Source organism: Poecile atricapillus, chromosome W, assembly GCF_030490865.1.
Source record: "Poecile atricapillus isolate bPoeAtr1 chromosome W, bPoeAtr1.hap1, whole genome shotgun sequence".
Taxonomy (NCBI): domain Eukaryota; kingdom Metazoa; phylum Chordata; class Aves; order Passeriformes; family Paridae; genus Poecile; species Poecile atricapillus.
In genome coordinates this window covers 12023461-12043591 of record NC_081288.1, presented here as the reverse complement: position 1 = coordinate 12043591, position 20131 = coordinate 12023461, and the positions used below count along the sequence as shown (strand labels likewise).

Genomic DNA, 20131 nt, shown 5'->3' with positions numbered 1-20131 from the left:
GACTCATATAGGAGAGACAAAAAAGTAAAGTTTGTCTGGCAGCAAATGTAATACAAAGACACAACAACAATACCAGCTATTTTCTGTGTAAGCTCACAGATGGAAAATTTAGATGCATCCAGACATTCACCTATTCTCAACTTTTCCTCCCTATTTTTCCAAATCCTTTCAGTGTAGTCTCTATAGATTACTTTTTCTAAGGTAAAATGGACAATTATTTGGAGAATGTGTTGTCAAGAAATGCCATTGTTTGGTGAAGAGTAAAAAAAAACCAAAACCCTCAAGTATTCCTGGACTTTAAAATCAATGAATAGCAAAGCAAGACTGTGTATGCATGTGCATAAGGAAACACTTTTTGCATTGATCACGATATTGACACTTTTCTGTTAAATGTGATTACTTGCCATCAGCCATTCAGAACTGCTACTGTCATTTCCTATTCTAGGCACGAACTATTTATCTTACGTAACATAGAGATGTTTCATGGCATTTTGTTGTAGCAAAAAGGCTAAAGGACAATGACACAACAAATTTTTTTTGGTAGGTTCAATAGCTTTACATTAGAAAAATCTAGGCAAATATATGAAAATCAGTTTAGTATTTTCACCTAGGCAGCTGGTCAAATAAAACCAAAGATACTACCTTTATCTTCAGATCTTGTCTCATGTATAGCAGACCTACCAGTCTGAGCATATGGAAGCAGAATACTTTAAGTCAACAGGCTATTTATGGGTCTCCATATTGCCCAAGCACGAACCATCTACTGTTACTGAAAAGTTCAGAAACAAGTTCAATATTCTTCTTAGTGTTAGAATAGATCTGTATATTTATAACCATAAATAATTTTTATGTACTGTTAAGGTGCACAATAAAATAAAAACGAGTTATCAGTGCAAACAATATTCAGAATAGTTTAATGACCCACAGTCAGTTTTCACTTTCATAAAAATGTTTGCATCTTTATAGAAAAAGAAAAGGATATCTGGTTAGAGAACACTAGAAGTTAAAGTATTTTTCTAAGTGAAGACTGTCTTATTATTCTATCATTAATCACCAGGATACTGTGAGATCTCTACAAAGTACACAATTCAAAAATTGACACATCACAACACAAAGCTTTTTAAAGGCATTTGAAAACTCAGCAATAAAATGACAATGATGTAGGGAGAATGAGGTGGTTTGGGTGGAATTGCTTGAAGTGTATTTATGAAATTATGTCTTTCAAGTACTTCAATCAAAACATCTAATCCAGCAAACTGAGGATAATCAAGATGCCAATGTAAGGGCTGTTTCCAAGTGAGGACAAAAGGCAAAGGCTGTTTCTATGTGAAAATGAAATGGTCAATTCCCACATGATCAGTCTGTGTAACAGCCTGACAGTAATTAATTGCATATGCACAAACTGTGATTCAGAGGAGGATTTCTTCAGAGGGTGCCTAGGGAAAAAACGCTAAGGAAGTCTGTTTAAATGATTGTGAGTATTACACACATAAACCTTAGGAGCTGCAAATGCTCTCTTAAATGTGCATCATAAATAGATTTCAAAACAAGCACAAACAATAATGTCACTTCATAGGCAGTGCTGAAAAAACTCCCTTGCTTTTGTCTCAAGCAGCTGAAAATAAAGCAGTTTTCGAAAGTCAAAATTTAAAAGAAAATATGCACCGTAAAAATTTCTGTGGCAATGACTGCAATTCATCATCATTTGCTCATGCCCTGCTATAGAAAGATCTTACCTGCATTCTCACCCCTGGCTCCCACGTTAGCAGTGAGGCTGACATTGCTCACAACAGGACTGCTTCTGTTGAACTGAGAGCTCTTCAGTGCATGCTCCTGTTTCAGTAGCTATGCCTTAATAGTAACCTTGCGACTTTTTAATCCATGCAGTCTTTATTTCCCTGAGTGCTGGCAATGCAGCTATGTGGTGGGAGGAGACCAATCTGTTTGTTCATCCTCTCTTACAATACATTAGCAGAGTGCAAAAAGAAATATGCAATTTTTGTGTTGGGGCAAGTAAATCATTGCCTGTTTTCAGCCCTTCACTTTGAGTATTTGGACAGGGTTTGCTATGATAAAAAACTTAAATCAATATGATTTCGATATATCAGAAAATTACATGAACTAGTTGACATTATATAGATCTGTAGTGAAAAGAAATTAGCTTTTGCAAAAGGAGTGCAGTCAGGAAACATACAAGCCAAGTAGTCCCTTACCTCAGTCACTAAACAGGTAAAACTGAGTACTAGAAGACCTTGTGGAAGAACTTCAAATAACAAGCTTCCATTATCCCTCACAGGCCAGCAGACAATCCTTCAGCATTTCCTGAATCAATATTTTTAAAGCTCTTTGTTCCTGAGGTATAACACAAATAGCATGGCTGGGCAGATGCTGAAGCTGTAACTCAGTCACAGTGTGCCTGTTTGGGACCACCTGCTGTACTGTCACATGGAGAATGTACAGCCACAGGTTAGGTGTGATGAGCACAAGGGCATGAGTTACTAAGTTCAGCTCAAAGGAAGGAGTTACAGTGGGGCTGCAGTGGGGAGAAACAGTTTCAGCTCGTGAGACTAGAAGGAGGAAAAAAGGGGTTAATTTCAGAAATCCCTCAAATTAATTTCTCAGCTGTACTTTCCCCAATCCTAACTCATTTTTCCAGGCTGAGAGTTCCTCATTGCTGACACAGAGAAGTACTCAGCATTTGGTAGGAAGAGAGAGATAAGAGCATTACAGAGCCAGTGCCATGTTAATGCAAAGTTCAAAACCTCTCTTCTTTAGGAAAACTCCCTTAAAGGTTCCTGCAGCATCTTTTCTGCCTGTTCTCTTCTGCTGCTTCTAATAATAATGGGTGCATATGGACGAGCATAATAGTGATCCACTTTATAACTCCTGTCTGATTTTCTGAGCAAGCCATAGTCTGCCTCCAGAAATCACAGTTTCACAGTGAGTGGGTATCTTTGAAGTTATGCAGAACATTTATATTAAGCATCAAACTTTGCCTGACTTTTAGAATTAAATTTGCTAAAATGACTGGAGCTTGCTTACAGAATGATTGAGCTTGGCAGGGATCTCTAGAGGTCATGTTGTCCAAACCTTGTTCAATCAGAATCCCTTAGAACCAGTTGCCCAGGATCATGTCCAGGTGGCTTTTGAAAACCTCCAAGGAGGTAGACTCCACATCTTCTCTGGGAAGCCTGTGTCAATGCTCAGTCGCCCTCCCAGCAGGAAAGCATTTTCTGATGTTCAAAGGGAACCTCCTGTGGTTGAGTGTTTTCCCATCGCTTCTTTTCTTGCCACTGGAAAGAACATGGCTCTACCTTGTTTGTACAGGTATTTATGCAGATTGATAAAACCCCCCTGAGACTTCTCTTCTCTGGGGTGAACATCCTCTCTATCAGGTGTTCTCAAATTTCATCTTCCTCACTACAAAATGTACACATGCCATACCAACCTCATCTTACTTGAGACTGTTCAGGGATGAGGGAGCCCAGAAGGGCTGATCTATGGAGAAGGCATCTGAATCAGACTCTTTAGATGAACTGGCAGGTTTGATAGACACCCAGTAGACAACAGATACCCTGGCCTACATCTCAAAAATCTACACTACCACAAAAACAGATTCTTCAATGTCTAAATTCAGCACTGAGTTGAAGAATCTTAAATACTGACAGCAAGCAAATTTGTTAAACTGTCCTAAAGTTACCTCTGATTTAGTTAAGGCTCTTGCATTTAACTGAAAAATTTAGGAAAATGGGTCTGGAGGGGACTTCCTGGGTGGCTGAACCTAGTCCCCCATTGTCAGATACAACACAGTATGTTAAACTTGATGAAATTTGATGTCTTCTTCACAGATACAACAACAAACCCCATAGTATTTCATATATTTAACTAGCCTGTTTTGGTTATTAAAGGCTGCTGATCATTACTTATTGTCACATAATTGTAATGTTAATTGACTCAGTGCCTGAATGTTTGATTAGAGGTTACATTTTGTTACCTACATATTTCAAAGCAACAACCAGATCTATACTGTCATTATCTTTAGTTGGTTTAGTAACTGGTGAAGAAATTTCTGAGCTTCAACATCTTTTAATGACAGATTCTGTTTTACATTCCTCTCTACAATAATGCTGCAGAATTAAATCTGACACCCTGGGGATTTTCCACAAGCATTAATTCTGAAAAAAATCTAACTTTTTTCATGCTTGAAGTGCTTGATCAAAGCAGAATTTGTTTTATTGACATAACTACTTTCATCACAAATTATCTTATAGTTTCAGGCAATGTTATCAGCTCTATTTACCTCCTTTCTGAAGAACCTGTACTATTCAGTTGACTTCAGTTATTGTTTCTGATAGGTTTTTGTTAACACTGGATTCTCTGTGCTCTGCACTCTAGGTGAAGTTTGTCCATTTTCTCACTTCTCTTCCCACTGTTTGTATACAAACATTTTGCCTATTTCTTCTTATTATATTTCTTGTGCACTTAGGTTTCTGACTGTTATTTCAGTGAACTGAATTGCATACCAGAAAGCCATTCTCATTATTAATTACAATTCACTAAACTTTGAAGAATGAATGCAGAGAAAAAAGTGCAGATTAGATTTTCTATCAAAATTTAGTAGAAATGTCTCCATTCTTTCTATTGGGTTTTTGATCATGCTCTTAGCACTTGGTTTCTGTGCTTAAATTATGACAGAATGTTGTGATTTGGGGTGGAGACAGCTCCTCTGCTAACCCCCTGCAGCCAGCATAAACCAATAGCAACGGAGCTAAAACCAGCTCATGGTTTTGCAAGTCAGCACAGGACACACCAGCTCTGCAGGGCTGGAGCTGCATAATTTTTTGCTGCATTTATAGCCATCATAAACTCTGCTAACTTCTCCAGCATTACGTATTCCCACTTGTAATTCTCACCCATGTAATCTAAATTCTGCATATGCATACTTTGCATCAGTTTCAGAACTAGCAATACATGATTACTTCATCGTTGAAGCTTTCCCTTCACCTGCCCACCCACACTTGCTACTGTCATTTCCAGATATTTCTGTCACTTCTCAGCAGTGACCTTGTCTTCTCTTTCTGCAGAGTGCTGCATGATTGCTGGCACTGGAACCTGTTAATAATAAATTCAGAGCACGTTTCCAGTATCAAAATATGAAACATGGGGGTAATTTTAATAACAACAGCATGTGATTGATGGTCATGAAAGAAGCAAAGATTTGTAAGAAATGAGCCATTTTTACATTCACACATACACTTACAAGCAGCAGTTACAGAGAACTAGTGTGTGAGGGATCCTTTAGTTAAACAATAGCAGACAAATTACATTCTGAAAATTTGAAGCTCAACTTTCCTCCACTTGCCATAGGTGTTAATCCAGTGTGTGAATAAATAATTTCCATTACATATAACCAGAAGCTTTTTTTTTTGGCTGCAAAAGATTTCAGACAGTTCTGCACAAACAGAAATTCTCTGTTTCTTATACTCTGACTTGCCACAGAACCTTGTAAAACCCATTTGGCTCTAGCTCCTAAGACTTGATGGCCTGACTTTTACATGATAAAAGATAAAGCCTAGGGTCCTTTAGTTCATGGTAGCCTGAGTTGTCTCAAAAAAAAAAAAAAAAAAGAAAGTAAAAGAAAAAAGGCCCTAATTTTGTTAGTACTCAGTATAAAATTACCATTATTTTTAAATAAAAATTTTGGAATTACAATAACTTCTTGAAGGAGATTGCAGTGTAAGATGACTATTGCATATTAGTACTGGAATACTTAAAACACTTGCCAAGAAAATACTTAGTTCTTCTAAAGAGGAATATAGGATTAACTGGTAAAACATATAAAAAAGGCAACCTGGGGAGAAGTACATGCATACAATAACTCAATAACTGCTGCTACTGATCAAAAGAGCTAAATTTAAAACTGAGCACGTTATTATCAGCTTTATAACAACTTTCTCTGATAGACACTACTGCAGCAGCCACAGTGAAATGAAAAGAGCTGCTGGGAGACATAATGGGCAGCTGCCTCTGCATTCAGAAATAGTTTCAGGACCACTTGCTGCTATGTGAGAACATGAAATAGTCCATTAAAATATCACTCCTCATACTGGGACCATTTCCCAGTCTTCACCACATACAGAAAGTTTTACCTGTGTGTGACAAACTCGGCAAAGCTGACAGGTAAACACTATCCACAGCTCCTTCTTTCACTCATTGAACTCTGGGAACTCATTCAGGGGGAAAAATCCAGGTAATAAAAATTATTATTTATTTAATAAAGAATTAATTATTATTATACTAATTTATTATTTCTTTAAATCAGACAAAAATTCAACCCAACATCTGTTACTAGGCATTCAGGCACTCAAACTGGCATAATATTTTCCTCTTTCTGCAATCTGAGCAACAGATATAAATCATCTGTCAGATTTGAGTCAGTACTTGCACAAAATGTCATTGTAGGGGTGGTAACTTGGGCTAAAATCTGTTCCCATCATTGGGCTTCATCATTCCCATCATGAAGTAATGAGTACTGGCTCTGAACTTTGCTTTAGGGGCCGACATAAATATGTGACACAGACACTTGTCTGCAACTTTACCCAAGACTCAGATCTGTTGAGTAAGCATGTGCCATTTTTATACAGTCAATTTTTTAGAACCCATTTTAATTCTACTGTGACCCAATGCATATGCCTAATTAAAAAGCTGTCTGTTCAAAATTTTTGTGCTTAACCAGCATGTATCATGTAATTACACTCAGGCAGATGTGGATTAGCAGAAGAAACTATTTTCATTTTATTTGTATTTTGCATATAGTGGTAAAAGCTATTTAAATAGAAGCATTTATTTGGAAGAGAAATAAAATACATTACAGAAAAATATAAAGACCTTGATTATTTGCTGATCTAGTAAACATGAAACATTGTAGATTAAAAAATGTAAGTAATGCAATAGCAAAAGCATACTTAAATGAATGCTGGTCATAAAACAGTAAAGAGTAGGCAAATTTTCTTCCTATAAATGGTTTTTCATTACTTCAAGCATCTGAAAGCATAGCATGGATGTTAAAACTGCTACTTTACAAAAAAAGTAATTACTTAAAAGATGGCAAATATATTGGAGGCAAGACCATTTAAAAAGAAAAAGGTCCAATTTTCCAGGTAGTCTTTTATTTACAAATTATGTAAGCTTGCTCTGTCTAAGCTTTGCTTGCAGGAACTACTTGTGCATCCTGAAATGCCTGGTGTGAATGAACTGCATGACAGAGCGTCAGTGGATCTGAAGAGCGAGATAGAAAATGTATGCCATGTTTGCATAGCTATTTGGGATCACTTTGAAAGGCGTCACTGTGTGCAGAGGCTCGTGAAGAAATGAAACCCCGTCTTTTTCTTTAGAAAAAGGAGGTCAAAATTTACAACACATTTGCTTTTGTATGCACATTTTATTTCTGTAGGCAGCGCATCACATTTATCTAGGTAATGACTCCCAGGAGGAGGAAAGTAGCCCAGGCAGCCTCCTGGCAGCCTAAAGGCATAGGGGTACAGAAAAGCATGATGTAAATAACAAGCAGCCCCTGTGCCCCACTGGGAATCCTGGCCATGTGCCGCCTGTCCCTGGTGGAAGACATTTTCAGCAGCATTGTCAACTACACACCATTGCCACTGCTGATTCCTGACATAAACTGCCAGGAAGGAAAAAGGGAGATGGATGGGGTAAAGAATTAGATAGAGCATTTATAAAGATGCTGCAGCACAGTGACAAATGCCTTCATATGTTGAGATATATATATATATTTATTTATATTTATATATATGTTACTGGAAATTTTTAGTAATAGGCAGCCACGTTGTGAACTGAAATGGTTAATAGAGCTATTTTATTTATTTGAGTAATGCTAGCACCATGAGGACAAGAATAACTAGTCACACACTAAATTAGTAATTTGTGAAAGCAACAGCACTTTGTTGGACACTTAAAAAACATGTCCAAAGATAGATGAGTAGGATTCATCTCAATTTAAAATCTATAGAGGTACAACTTGAAAATTCATTTCTATTTTAGAGATATTATGGTTTCCAAGGAGATTCCTTATAACTACAGTGGGCATTACTGCCAGAAGTGGGTTGGTTTGATACCTCTGTTATCTATTTAGCAAAACTGTGATTTTTGTTTGATCAATACTTTGTTTTTCGTGCTACACTTGCACATTGCCCATCCAGGTGCCTAATTCCCCAGATGACTCTCTGAGACCAGTACAAGTCTGACTTGACTATCGGTCAGGTTATTAATTTAATTTAAAGCTAAGACTTAAAGCTTTGCTTTGTGGATGTTTTGTGTATTCATTGCTCGAGTCCGCACTGTGCTGACTGAGAACAATGTGAGCTGCCAGCAGTCAGCGTGGCTATTTCAGATCCAAACCATGGATGTGGAGCCAAAAGCCAGACACCAAATGTGATTGTGTTGCTCTGATGTATTGATTAGTAACGTTAATCTACAGCAATAATGATAATAATAACATGCATCTACATTCTTCCCAAAAGAAATGTTTACTGTTGTCCCAGATGCTATTTTTTATGCTACAAATTCACTACCAAATGTTACCCTAAAGAATCTGATTGATTAACATCTTAATCATGCCATTAGTTTTAATGATATGTGTGCTCATTCACTGCTTCATCCTAGTGTTTGGTGCTTCTTCTGTCATGCCAAACCAGAAATTCAGTATACATATATGTGCACTCCTGGTTGTACATATATATAAAGCCTCAAATCTTGCTGTATCTTGAAAGTAGTCAACAGGGTTTACAAGGTCAGCACCTTTCAAATACAGATATTTCAAAAGAGGTCTGGACCACTACAGATTAATGCTTTTATGCAAAATTAAAGACAGGGAGCATTTTATCAAGCAGAAATTAAATGTATCAAAACAGTGAAACAATTTTCTGCTAAATAAATGGATTTTTACTTGTAGTCTACTACATATAAATACCTCAGTGCATTTGAAATGGAGCTATATTTGATTACCAATTCATTAACAAATGCTTATACAAATGTATGGCTAGTATATAAGTAATTTTCTATTCAGAAGTTTTACAAAGGCCATTCAAATTTTAGTTTATATGTGCTTATCTTATAAATTACCTCTCTATTTTCTTTCCTTTTTTCATAGTAAAATCATCTACAAAAGATTACGTTAACTTCAGAGAGCTTCTCACATAATTTCTATACCAAAAGATCTACTCAATAGTTTTTCAGGCATGTATGAATATATTACTTGCTTTAAAATTGCATGGCAAAGATAAATAGCTGAGTTCCTTTAGGTTCTCCAAGGTTTTACTGTATTTTTCCAGGTTAATAGAGGGTAATGTATTATCAAACTGACCTTCCTTCCAAGCAAATGTTGGTTACCTTAATATCTCTAGAGCCTCTTGCACTGCCAAGCACTCATTTTCAAGGACAATATATTTTTACTCTTTGCAAAACAATTTAACACTTTCACCACTGAATAATTATTCTTTCACTTTTCAGCTCATTTCTGAATACTACACTGAGTATAAAACTACAAAATTCAGCTTGCATAATATTCTTTTTTATAATAATAAGGAGAGAAAAACATCAACCAAAGTCCCACCAGCTCCTTTTTTAACACTGCTTTACAACACACAGAAAATTTCAGCCTTATAATAGTTAGGAAAAGGTCACTTTCTACCCTTGTAGCTTTATGGCTAAGAATCACATTCCCCTCTTATGGGTATTATTCAATCTTCCACTAGCTATTCTTCCTCCTTTAATGTCTCACACACCTTCCCTATTTTCTGTTTTGGTTTCTGAGAGAAAGAAGAATTATTATAACACTGAGAAGTCACAATATTTTTGGGACCTCATTTCCACTGTAGTAAATATATACTACACCATTGCAGGACAAATACTCCATCATTTTCCATTGCAATGTAGGGGTTCAGCTGAATGTTTGGATCCCAATGCTTGCCACACACTGTTGCAATATGGATACATCAATTGCTGTTCAGTAGTCAAATCTCAGTCAAATCTTAATGTAAAGAGACATTAATCCTGTTGTCTATGAGAACAACCATTATCTTCCTCTTTAGAAAGTAATTTACTGGATGCCTAAATGTATTAATTTGTTACTTAGCTAATGAATAAAGGTAAATTAAAATGTGTTATTATGAATGACTGTGATGCCACATCAGACTATTTGTTCACACCATGAAAAAGCATTCTCACACTATGCCTGCCATCTCCCAATGTCCCCTGTGAATCATCCCATGGTAATTAAAAAGCCTTTGCCAAAATTATCATTGTATCTAATTTTTCCTCAAAAGGCTACCACTTACTGCCATTTGATTCCACACAATATTTGTCCTCCTCCTGACAGAGTAGGTGGCACCATCCTTCCCTGAGATTGTATCACTTCTGCTTCTGTGTCCATCAAAAACACATCAAGTTGCAGTCTCCCATCCCATTGGAGATGATAGCCATAGTGACTGAATGTGATTAATGGAAGAATTCTTTCAAGCACAACTTCCTTGCACAACTTCCACAAGTTACATCCACAACTTCCTTCTCTTGGGAAAGCCTGCAAAAATGGTGGGAAGTGGGACAGCCACTCCATAAACTTCCTTCCAGGAAATGCTGCATGAAAAGTGCACAAAGAGGGGCAAGAGTGCCATGTGTTAGTGGATGCAGCGCACTGGAGACAGGGGATAACTAAGGGTGAGCAATGGATGATGGTGTGTGTGCTGTGGGGTACAGGAATGGAAGGAGCAGGAGAATGTGGGACATGAATTCCAGCAGCAGTGAGGGAGAAAGCAGAAATTGCTGTGCACTGGGTGCTTTGTTCTTCCCTGTGTTTAAAAAACCCTAACTTCCTGCCTAAGAGCCCTGTCCTGCTTCAGGAAGGCACAAACAGACTGGAGTATACTAGTGAATGCTGCTCCAAAAATGGATGTTTTTAAAATGAAGGGCAATTTACATTAAAACTCCTCTTGTTCTTTCTGCATCTTATGGCATTTTAAGTATGAAATTATTAATCTTTCAGGCTTTTATGCAAGAAATGCTCACATACAGACACTACCTGAAAATGGTTTCCAGACAAAAAAAATAATCAGGTGTCAACTGCTTATATGTCAACTTCAATTCTTAGAAATACAGTGAAACTACACAGTCATTATTTACAATGGAGATTATAATCAGAGAAACTCAGGTACCTAAGATCAAAAGGCAAACAACCCTGGGTATAAAAATCAAAGTATGGCTTCTTGTCTATTTTAGCTCTCTCTGCTTTTACTGCAAACTATGAGTTCAGAAAAAAACCTCAAGACTCTTTGTGAATCACTCAAACCAAAGACGGGGCTGCTGATACCAACAAGAGAGAAATCACCATAAGTAACACTGTCCTAACAGCAAAGTTAAGCACTGCTGGGTGAATGCCTTCCGTGGTTGTTTGACCTAGTGCATTTTGATTTAATAGATTTTATGATGATATATCAAGGAGACTTCTATTGAACTATACCAGTTCAATACAATAAAAAATAAAGAACAATAAACAAAATAGAACAAGCTTTTACAATAATTGATAAAAATGTACTAAATGTTATAATTAAAAAATATAATTTGTGCCTAATTTTATTCCATTAATAGTTGCTACATTATGTTTTCAATCAATGTTTACAAGAACAAAGTGCCGAAACTGACAGTCCTTTAGCTGTTCTCAGCAAGGAATCCCCAGATTGTTAAGCCTTGAGAAATTTTACATACATAAAGATGAACCAATCTATCAATGTATTAAATGTCTTGTGAGCCTGTAATACTGTAAACTGCTTTTGAAACATTTTCAAGGCTTTCAGCATGAATGAGTTGAATTACAATTAAACACTGTGAAGAAACAAATTTTAAAGGGTTCTATAATTTTACTTTTATTGAGATTAAAACTCAATCCCTCCAAAAGTACGTATATTTGTATCACTTATGGCAAAACTATTGTAATAGAACGCCCATGGCAAGGAATATTCTGATTAACTGGGACTGTAGTAGGGATTTATGGAAAAAACCCCAAATTGATACCATGTTGTTAATGTCCCTAAGCACAATTTCTAACACTACATCTATGAAATATGCTTCTCAGCATGCTTATTTGTTATGCACCCTACATTATTTGTTATAACATTATTTGTTAGGCACCCTAAAAAGAGAGGACAGTACCTTTGATGCTAGCAGTGACCACATTTTTGTCCTCTGACTTCACTGTCCTCCCAGATTTATTGCAATGAGCTGCAAACTAAACATTGAATACCACACTTCCGTCTGGTAGAACTCATCTAAAAGGTACTTCTAGAAAACAGAGGTATGCATTTTTTCCACACTTATTCATATATCTTCAGCTAGCTTCACAAACAGTACTGATTTAGAGAAAGTTGTCCATCTACTCTAAAAACCGGAGAGCATGTTTTGGATTCTGAGGCAATATGGAATTTATAGAACAGCAAGTATAGCTGTTTCTCTGGTGCAGAGCTTCTGATAAGCAGAGGTGGCACATTTTCTTCCAGCTGTGTTTACCTGGGCTTGAAGGCACAAGACAGAGAGAGAGCACTGAGCACCTGTCCACATGCCCAGTCTCAGGCTGTTGCTATCAGGAAGAGTCCCACAGCCCCAGAGATCCCTCGAAGCCAGCCTAGCACAAGGGAATAGTGGAACTGATAGTGAAGTGATGGAAATAGAGAAAAAAACAAAGGAAGAAGAAATATAATGATGTGAAGAAATTGTGAGACAAATCCCTCTGACAGTGCCTACTGTCCCCCATGCTGGTCAAAGCAGTTGAAAGGTATTTTTGTATTTGCACAGTCCTTGCCAGTCCACAGACAATCTTTCAAAGAGCATACTCCCCAAATCTGTTAATGGCTTTGTCCTGTCATTCAAAAAAATATGATCACTAAGATGAGGAATAGCACAAATGAGGTTCAAGTCCAATGTCAAGCCTTCTGCATGCACAGGGAAGAACTGTGTGCCCATAACAGATGTGCTTCTGTTCCACTGGAGCCTATGCAGGTTCTACTTTGGACTAGAACAAAATATTTTCTCAACTCTCTCTTGCCCATACTCTATACATTTCTTCTATTGAAGGACCCTTGCTTGCCCTCCCTCCAGCCATGAAAGGTAGAATGAGTTCTTGTCTGTGTGGTTATTTTTGTGTAGTTAAAGGGAATCTGTAAAAGCAAAACTGTTTAAGATGAATGATAATATATTCCTCTTTTTCACTTGCATAAATAGAATCCTTTAGGGAAGGATGCTCTTGAGGCATAACAAGGATTTTGAATTACTAAGTAAGACCCAGATGTGCTTAGATACCAACAAGATGTGAAAGAGACTAAAAACTATTGCCATTAAAAGAAAAATTAGTTACATGAGCATTCTGCAATTTCCTCAAACCTCTCACTCTCCCAAATTAAAAGACAGATGCACTGCCTAATTCCGACACAAAAATATGAGGTGTGCCTTTATCTAATGGAAGGATAATACTGTTGCATAAAATTGACTGAAATACAAAGAAATGAAAGCAAAAGGAATTGAAATTATATGAGCTTAATGTATTTTTTCTCTTTTATAGATATAAATGGGATCTAAAAAGATATCTAACTCCATCACTAATAGCAATAACATAGTAAGGCTATGGTGCATGAGAGATTTAAATTGGTCTGAAGGAGTACGTTTGATATTTAGCCTGTCCCTAAACCCTGCTATAGCAGGATGCAGACAGAGATGACGAAAAAGTTGTATCTCATGTAATTTCTAATATTTGGGAGAATATTATCTTGTCACTGCAACAAAGAGTAAAAATCTTGCTGTAGTCTGTTGAAGTGGACGTAATGGTACCGTACAGGTATCGTGCATCACTCTGCTTGTCAACTGGACAGGCTTGCTTGCATTGCCATGGGATGGCTGTCAGAAAATGCCTAAACGCATTGACTTTCTTCCTCTAGTCTTGACTCTGAGATAAGTTGTTTCAAGTGTCTTTTATGATTTCTATTATATACTCCAAATTTGGGGTAATCTTTTGGAAAATTATAAATGGAAGGTTGTCTACATTGTCTTGATTGTGTTTGCATTGTGCAAACAGATTTTGATACTGTCTATTAAGATCACACTTTGTATTTTATTCTTTGCTATAGAGTCTTTGTTCCCATACTTTTTCCCATACTTGGCCTGGCTGTTTCCCACAGCTGTGTTTTCCAGGTATGTGAGGGAGAGGGAGACAGAGAGAGAGCCAGCCTGATGTAGCTTGCTATAGCCACTGCCATTACTGCACAACTTAACTGGAAACCCAAATCAGGGAAAGCCTGACTTTTTCTGCCAGCCTGTGGTAAAGCATGTTTAACACAGGATTCATACTGGAGAAAAAATTAGCACCTGATTCTGACACACCCGCAAAATGAGACTAACATCTAACGGTGGTTATATTTTTATGTGGAAAAGATGAAGTCCTATATCCCTGGGACCAGGCTGATCACACCTAGCTTGGGGTTAGGTAGAAGATTTTCTGTCTGTGGCAATTTTTCTGGGATAAGTAAATTAAAAAACCCTCTAAAAATTAGAAATACTGTGATTTTTTTTTTTTCACTGAATGTTCTTAAGCTGATAATATTTTCAATCAGACTTTTTTTAAAATCCCCCAATATTTTCTTGAAAAAATATTACTTCAAATTGACTTGAGATTACAAGTATTATGTCATAGCGAAGATGAATTCATTATTCTTGTAGTAAACAAAATGATTAAAGTATCACAATCCTGCTTTCCAAACTGAACGGACTATTGAAAGATAGTATTTACAACACTGCACAGTTTAAAATAAGAATTCATCCACTCAGCACTCTGGCTGGAGTGGAATTTTTGGCATAAACAATTGCTCAAGTACTATTCCTCTTATTATCCCTATTTCCCCCAACAATTCAGAACTACTTTTTCAACTGTGCTAGAAACACTTGAATCTCTTATATAATAGTCAGTGGCATTTTCTTTTGATGCAATCAAATTTGGTCTAAAAAAATACTCTTGTCTGATATGCAAAAAGTAATTGGAACAGGACTGACTAAAGAGATTAAAAAAAACCTCTGCCAAAAAAAGGAAGTTTTTTGAACTCTGAGTAATGATGCTGCCATTGTGATCTGTATATAAAATGACCAGAGATTAATGTTTTCGATTTCTCCCATCTGTGTTAGAACAACTCCATCCCATTAAAATAAAACAACCTTCTAAAGTGATGTTAAAAGTATAAACACGTAAATGTGATCAATATTTTCACACCACGTGCAGCACTGCAGTGTTGCATGTGGAATTTGGCAGAGGAATCTACCCTCGATCCCACATGTGAAATAAACCAGGTTAAGTACACGCGGGGTTCCCAGTGCCAGCGATGGGGCCTGACAGGAGGCAGTGGCTTTGCTGTGGATGGATGCATTCATCTTAAGCTGCCCAAGGAAAACCTGCCTGAGCACACCAGGCTGCTCCGTGACACGTGAACTTTTGTGGAGGTTTCAGTGCAAGAAAGTCAACCAGACTCCAACAAACAAGAGAAGTACCAAGAGCATTGGCTGATGTTCTGGCCAGTATCAGGAGAATAATCCTAGTAACACACTAGTGAGGGGGGCTTGATTAATGCTGCCCCACACATCTAGGGTGTCTTTCATTCCCATATAATGATGTTTCTCCACTTCTCCCTTACAAGAAAGCACTGTCAGATTCTCATCATTACCTCAATTTCTGCATTTTCCAGTTTCCCATCTCTTTCTGATGCCTCTTTTCAATCACCCCAGTGCAAAACAACCAATTTTTTCCAGTGATCTTTCAGCCCTTCCCCATGTTACAGGCTTAGCTCTGACAGCTTCTTCAGAACCGATGGGTTTGCAGGGATCAAAGACATGATTTCAGGCCAGTAATCATGAACTTCTGATAGCCTTTGTTTATTGAGACTTGCTATTTTGCTTATGTAAAGGTGGAATAGAAGAGATCACAAATAACAGAGCAGCAGCAAAATCCAGCATACTTCATGATGAACTTTTACACTATGAATGAATTCTCAAGGATCACCTATCAAGACAGGGTGTCCAATATTATCTGAATTTTCCCCAGCAGTACTACAGGTGATGCTCAATATGGCAAAGAAAGTCTCAGTAAATACTGCATACAATGATGCTGATTTTAATGCAGAAGAGATTAATTTAATACAAAGAATTTTAATTTACTTGAATTTGGAGCTAAAGGAGAAAACAATACATCAAAAAGAGTGAAACTGCCAATGTTTAAAAGATCTGTACTCACATCAGTGCTCTCAGACCTTTCTTGCAGAGCTCCTTTCTTCTTTTCCTTAGAACCTTGCCCTCCCCCTCCTGCCTCCTACACACTCACACATGCATAGAAACACCCACTCTCCAGCCATTTCTAGCATAAAATTACTGCCTTTTCTCCCTGCCTCCCTGCAGAACAAAAACAAATTATGTCATCTTCAGCTCCAGCATATCCTAATCCAGTCAGTTTTCTCCCGGTTCTGCACCCAGTCTCTGGAGATTGGACCCTCTTCTCCTCTCTCCACCAGCCAGTCACCCCCTGAGGCTGACAGCCAAGACCTGGCAAAGCTCCAGACACCAAGAATTTGTCTAAGCTCCTGTACACAACCCTCACTCATCTGGGCATGGCAGCAGAGCAGTATTTAGGCACCGTGGCTCCACCACCGTGGTGCTGCTTCCCTCTGGTACCGCTGAAGGAGGAGCTGAGGTGCCAGGCAGTTCCCACGACTGCACCCACAGAGCTTTTGGGAGCAGCAGGGCACCGTGAGCTCCACCTCCATCCACTGACTCAGACACATCGTCACACTTACGTGACTGCTGGAGGGGAGAGCAATTGTGTGGGGCAGAAAGAGAAAAGGCTGGAAGAATTTTTCCAGGGGGCTTCTCACTTTCCATCAGGATTCACTTCATGCCCTCCTCCTGGCTGGAAAGGTGCTCCTTATGTCATTGAGAAATTTTCATTACAGGTCTTTAAACAAACAAGCCATTCTTTAAATGTCAGACTCATCAATTACAAAGAGGCAGTCGCATAAGTGCTGGAATAAATTTTGCTCTTCTTATAAAGGCTATGTGAGCAGCTAAACAGGGTCAGATGAGAGGTGCATCTGTGCTAATATCCTGATCTGGCAACAGACAGTGAAAGATGCTTTTAGAAGTGAACTTCTAATAAAAATGCCTCAAATGTCTCTGTAACTGTCCATTAGTTAAAAGTTCTCAAGGCTCCTCAAATATGATTTATATGCCTGGAAATGTTTTGTCATCTCTAATGAAACTCTGGATAGTTTTACTTCATACCATCAAACGATAAAACTCAGAGCACTGACAAAAATATTGATCCATGTGCAATAGAGCACAGATTTCTCTTTTAATATACATTGCACAACTGAACTTTGACTGTATTTGGTCTTAATATCTTAAGCTGAACTCCATTAGGCTTCTCTTCACTTATGTTTTTAGCAGTTACGATGGGAGTTGCTAACTTCAATAATTATTGGACTTTACTAAGTTCTAAAATGATTATTTCTCCTTTTGGATGGGGAAATTCAGGCACACAGATGTAAACCAATTTTTTCAAGCAAAATATTTGCTAATTGTCAAGACAGATATTTGCCATTCTAAATGTACAGCAGAAATTGTATCTTAAAATTAATTCCTTAATATATTCTTAAATTCTTGAAGAATTTAAAATTTGTTCTCAAAAATGGTTAAAGGCAAAACTGAGTGGAATTTTTGAAGTCTCAGATTTTAATATAGGTACAGGTTGTATTTGGTTGCACAAAGGTGGAGGCAGAGGTGACTATACATAAATCTATTAATTTTTTAATACAAAAGTAAAATAAAAATCTGAAACTCAGCTAAATATTTACTTTTTGTTTTGATGATTGAATGGTAAAATAAAGCCCTATATGCGAAAACAAAAGAAAATGAAATGTGACATGGCTGACAATATTGAAAAGTACAGTTCCAGATTATTTCCCTCATGCAATATGAAATTCTCACTTTCCCTGTCATCTTTTTATGTAGCAAGGACCTCTTTCTGACCTCAGAAATCATTCTTCTTGAGAAACAAAATGTCATTATTTATTGAATGAAACAGTACATGGAAAGATGATGCATATTATTTTCAATGTATATTTTTGTCTGTTCATACAAATAGCCAGATCATGTAAGATAAATGTTAATTTGATAGGAAAAAAGTAATTTCTGCAACTGCAGCATTTTTGGCAGCCACTGAGCTCAGAGCACACTGCTTACTCAAGTGGCAACTTTCAAAACTTACAAAAACTGTCCTAATAAATGTGAGGATTGTGATAATTTATCATCTCCTGTTCTATGTTAAATGGCCTAGTAGCAGAATCTGCAGATTTCACATGATGAAGTTCAGATTGAAGAATGAATTTATGGGCTTCCTAGAACTTTTATACACAAGTGTTTATTTCAATATGAACACTCTAAATGGATAAAAGTGTATTAGGATGTGATTGTGGACAGAATAAATATTTTAACATATTTTCTGCCTTTGCATTCTGCATACTGAAATAAGCATGACATAGTTTTAGTATCCTTGCCTATGCTTTGGCCTTTGTGGCCATTTTTTTACAGAATCAGACCTTGAATTAATAGGAAAGGAATATGAGACTGCACATACTTGAATAATTTGTGTCCAAATATAGTCTCCTTGCATTTTCACCTTTACTCTTTCACATTTTACTTTACCATACTTCTTGATTTCTGCATGATCTCATTTTCTGCTAAAGATATAGCACCATTGAGCACCAGAATGTCTCCATATACTCTTTTTCTAAAAGACACTGAGACCGGTGTCTTAAGTTAGAGGGTGTGTATGGCTTGTGTTTGTGGTTTGTGTTGCATTTGTCCATAAGAGACAGGACTTTTATATTATCATAGATCATATTTCTGTTATGCCCTCTTTTCCCATCAAATTACTTCACCACTGATTTCTGGGTTAAATAAAAACATAACTGCAGGGAGAATCTGGTCAAAGTTGAAACAGCTGGAAAAAAGACAGCAAGTGGAATGGATAAAAGTGGATAAAAGACACATGTGGAATCTGACATGTCTGGACATACTCAGACCTCAGCCATCTCTAATCAAATATCTTCAGCTTTCTGTAGTTGGTGCTGGAAGAATTGCTCTAATGGCTTAAGTATTAGAAAAACTTAGCACTTATAAGCAGACCTGCTCATATACTCTCTCCTGCAGAAGATCATGTGGCACACTTACATAACCCAGAATTTCACCTATTTACATGTCCAGTGTTTTGCTGTTTCAAGTGACAAGCACACATTATCATTCCTGGGACTAATAACCATGAATTAAAATATTGTGTTAAAAAATGTGAATTTCTTTTAAAATAAGGTAAGTGCCATAAACCATGATTATTGTGAGTTGTTACCTGGGTATAAATATGGATTTTATCAAAGCAAAATGAAAGATTGGTGTTCTTTTCAGATTCCTCCTGCATTACTGCTTAATATGTGGACTAGGAAAAAATGAGTGAGTCACTTCAAAGTGCATTTCGAAGAAAAGTCATCATAGGAAAGAAAACAAGTTACAAATACAATATTCAATCTCATTATTGGCATATTCCTTATGGGTACCAATTGTAAGTGCTGGAGATGAAAATGAATTTGTAATCCCCAGTATATGGGGGATGAATTCAATCATCAAACTTCTTATAATGTTTGAATAGTTAAATGAAATAATTAAGTCCATTAAATTAAAAAGGGTTTTTGTTGCTTTTTTAAAGTATTCATAAAACCACAAATGTGAGTTTTCAATTAGGCTAGGGGAAACAAACATCCTTAAAATTGTCAGAAAAGGATTATTATTACAGTAATTAATCAATCAATCACTCTAATAGATGATAAGAAAAAACAAAGGAGTCTATTAACACACTCGCTGTTGAAGGAGGAGGGAGGTTGTTTAAGCAGCTGTCTAATGTCATTTGCAACAGCCTTTGGCATTTGAGATGTTTGTATGCAACTTGTAGGTACCACACAGCACTTACAAGAGAGTGCTGCCTGGAAGG

The 20131-nt window shown here is 37.1% G+C and overlaps 1 protein-coding gene across 2 annotated transcripts in view; it reads right to left on the bottom strand.

Moving 5' to 3' along the window:
* Positions 1-20131, bottom strand: part of LOC131591889 (membrane-associated guanylate kinase, WW and PDZ domain-containing protein 2) — a 706821-nt gene that overhangs the window by 121481 nt on the left and 565209 nt on the right. The gene's annotated exons all lie outside the window — the stretch shown is intronic.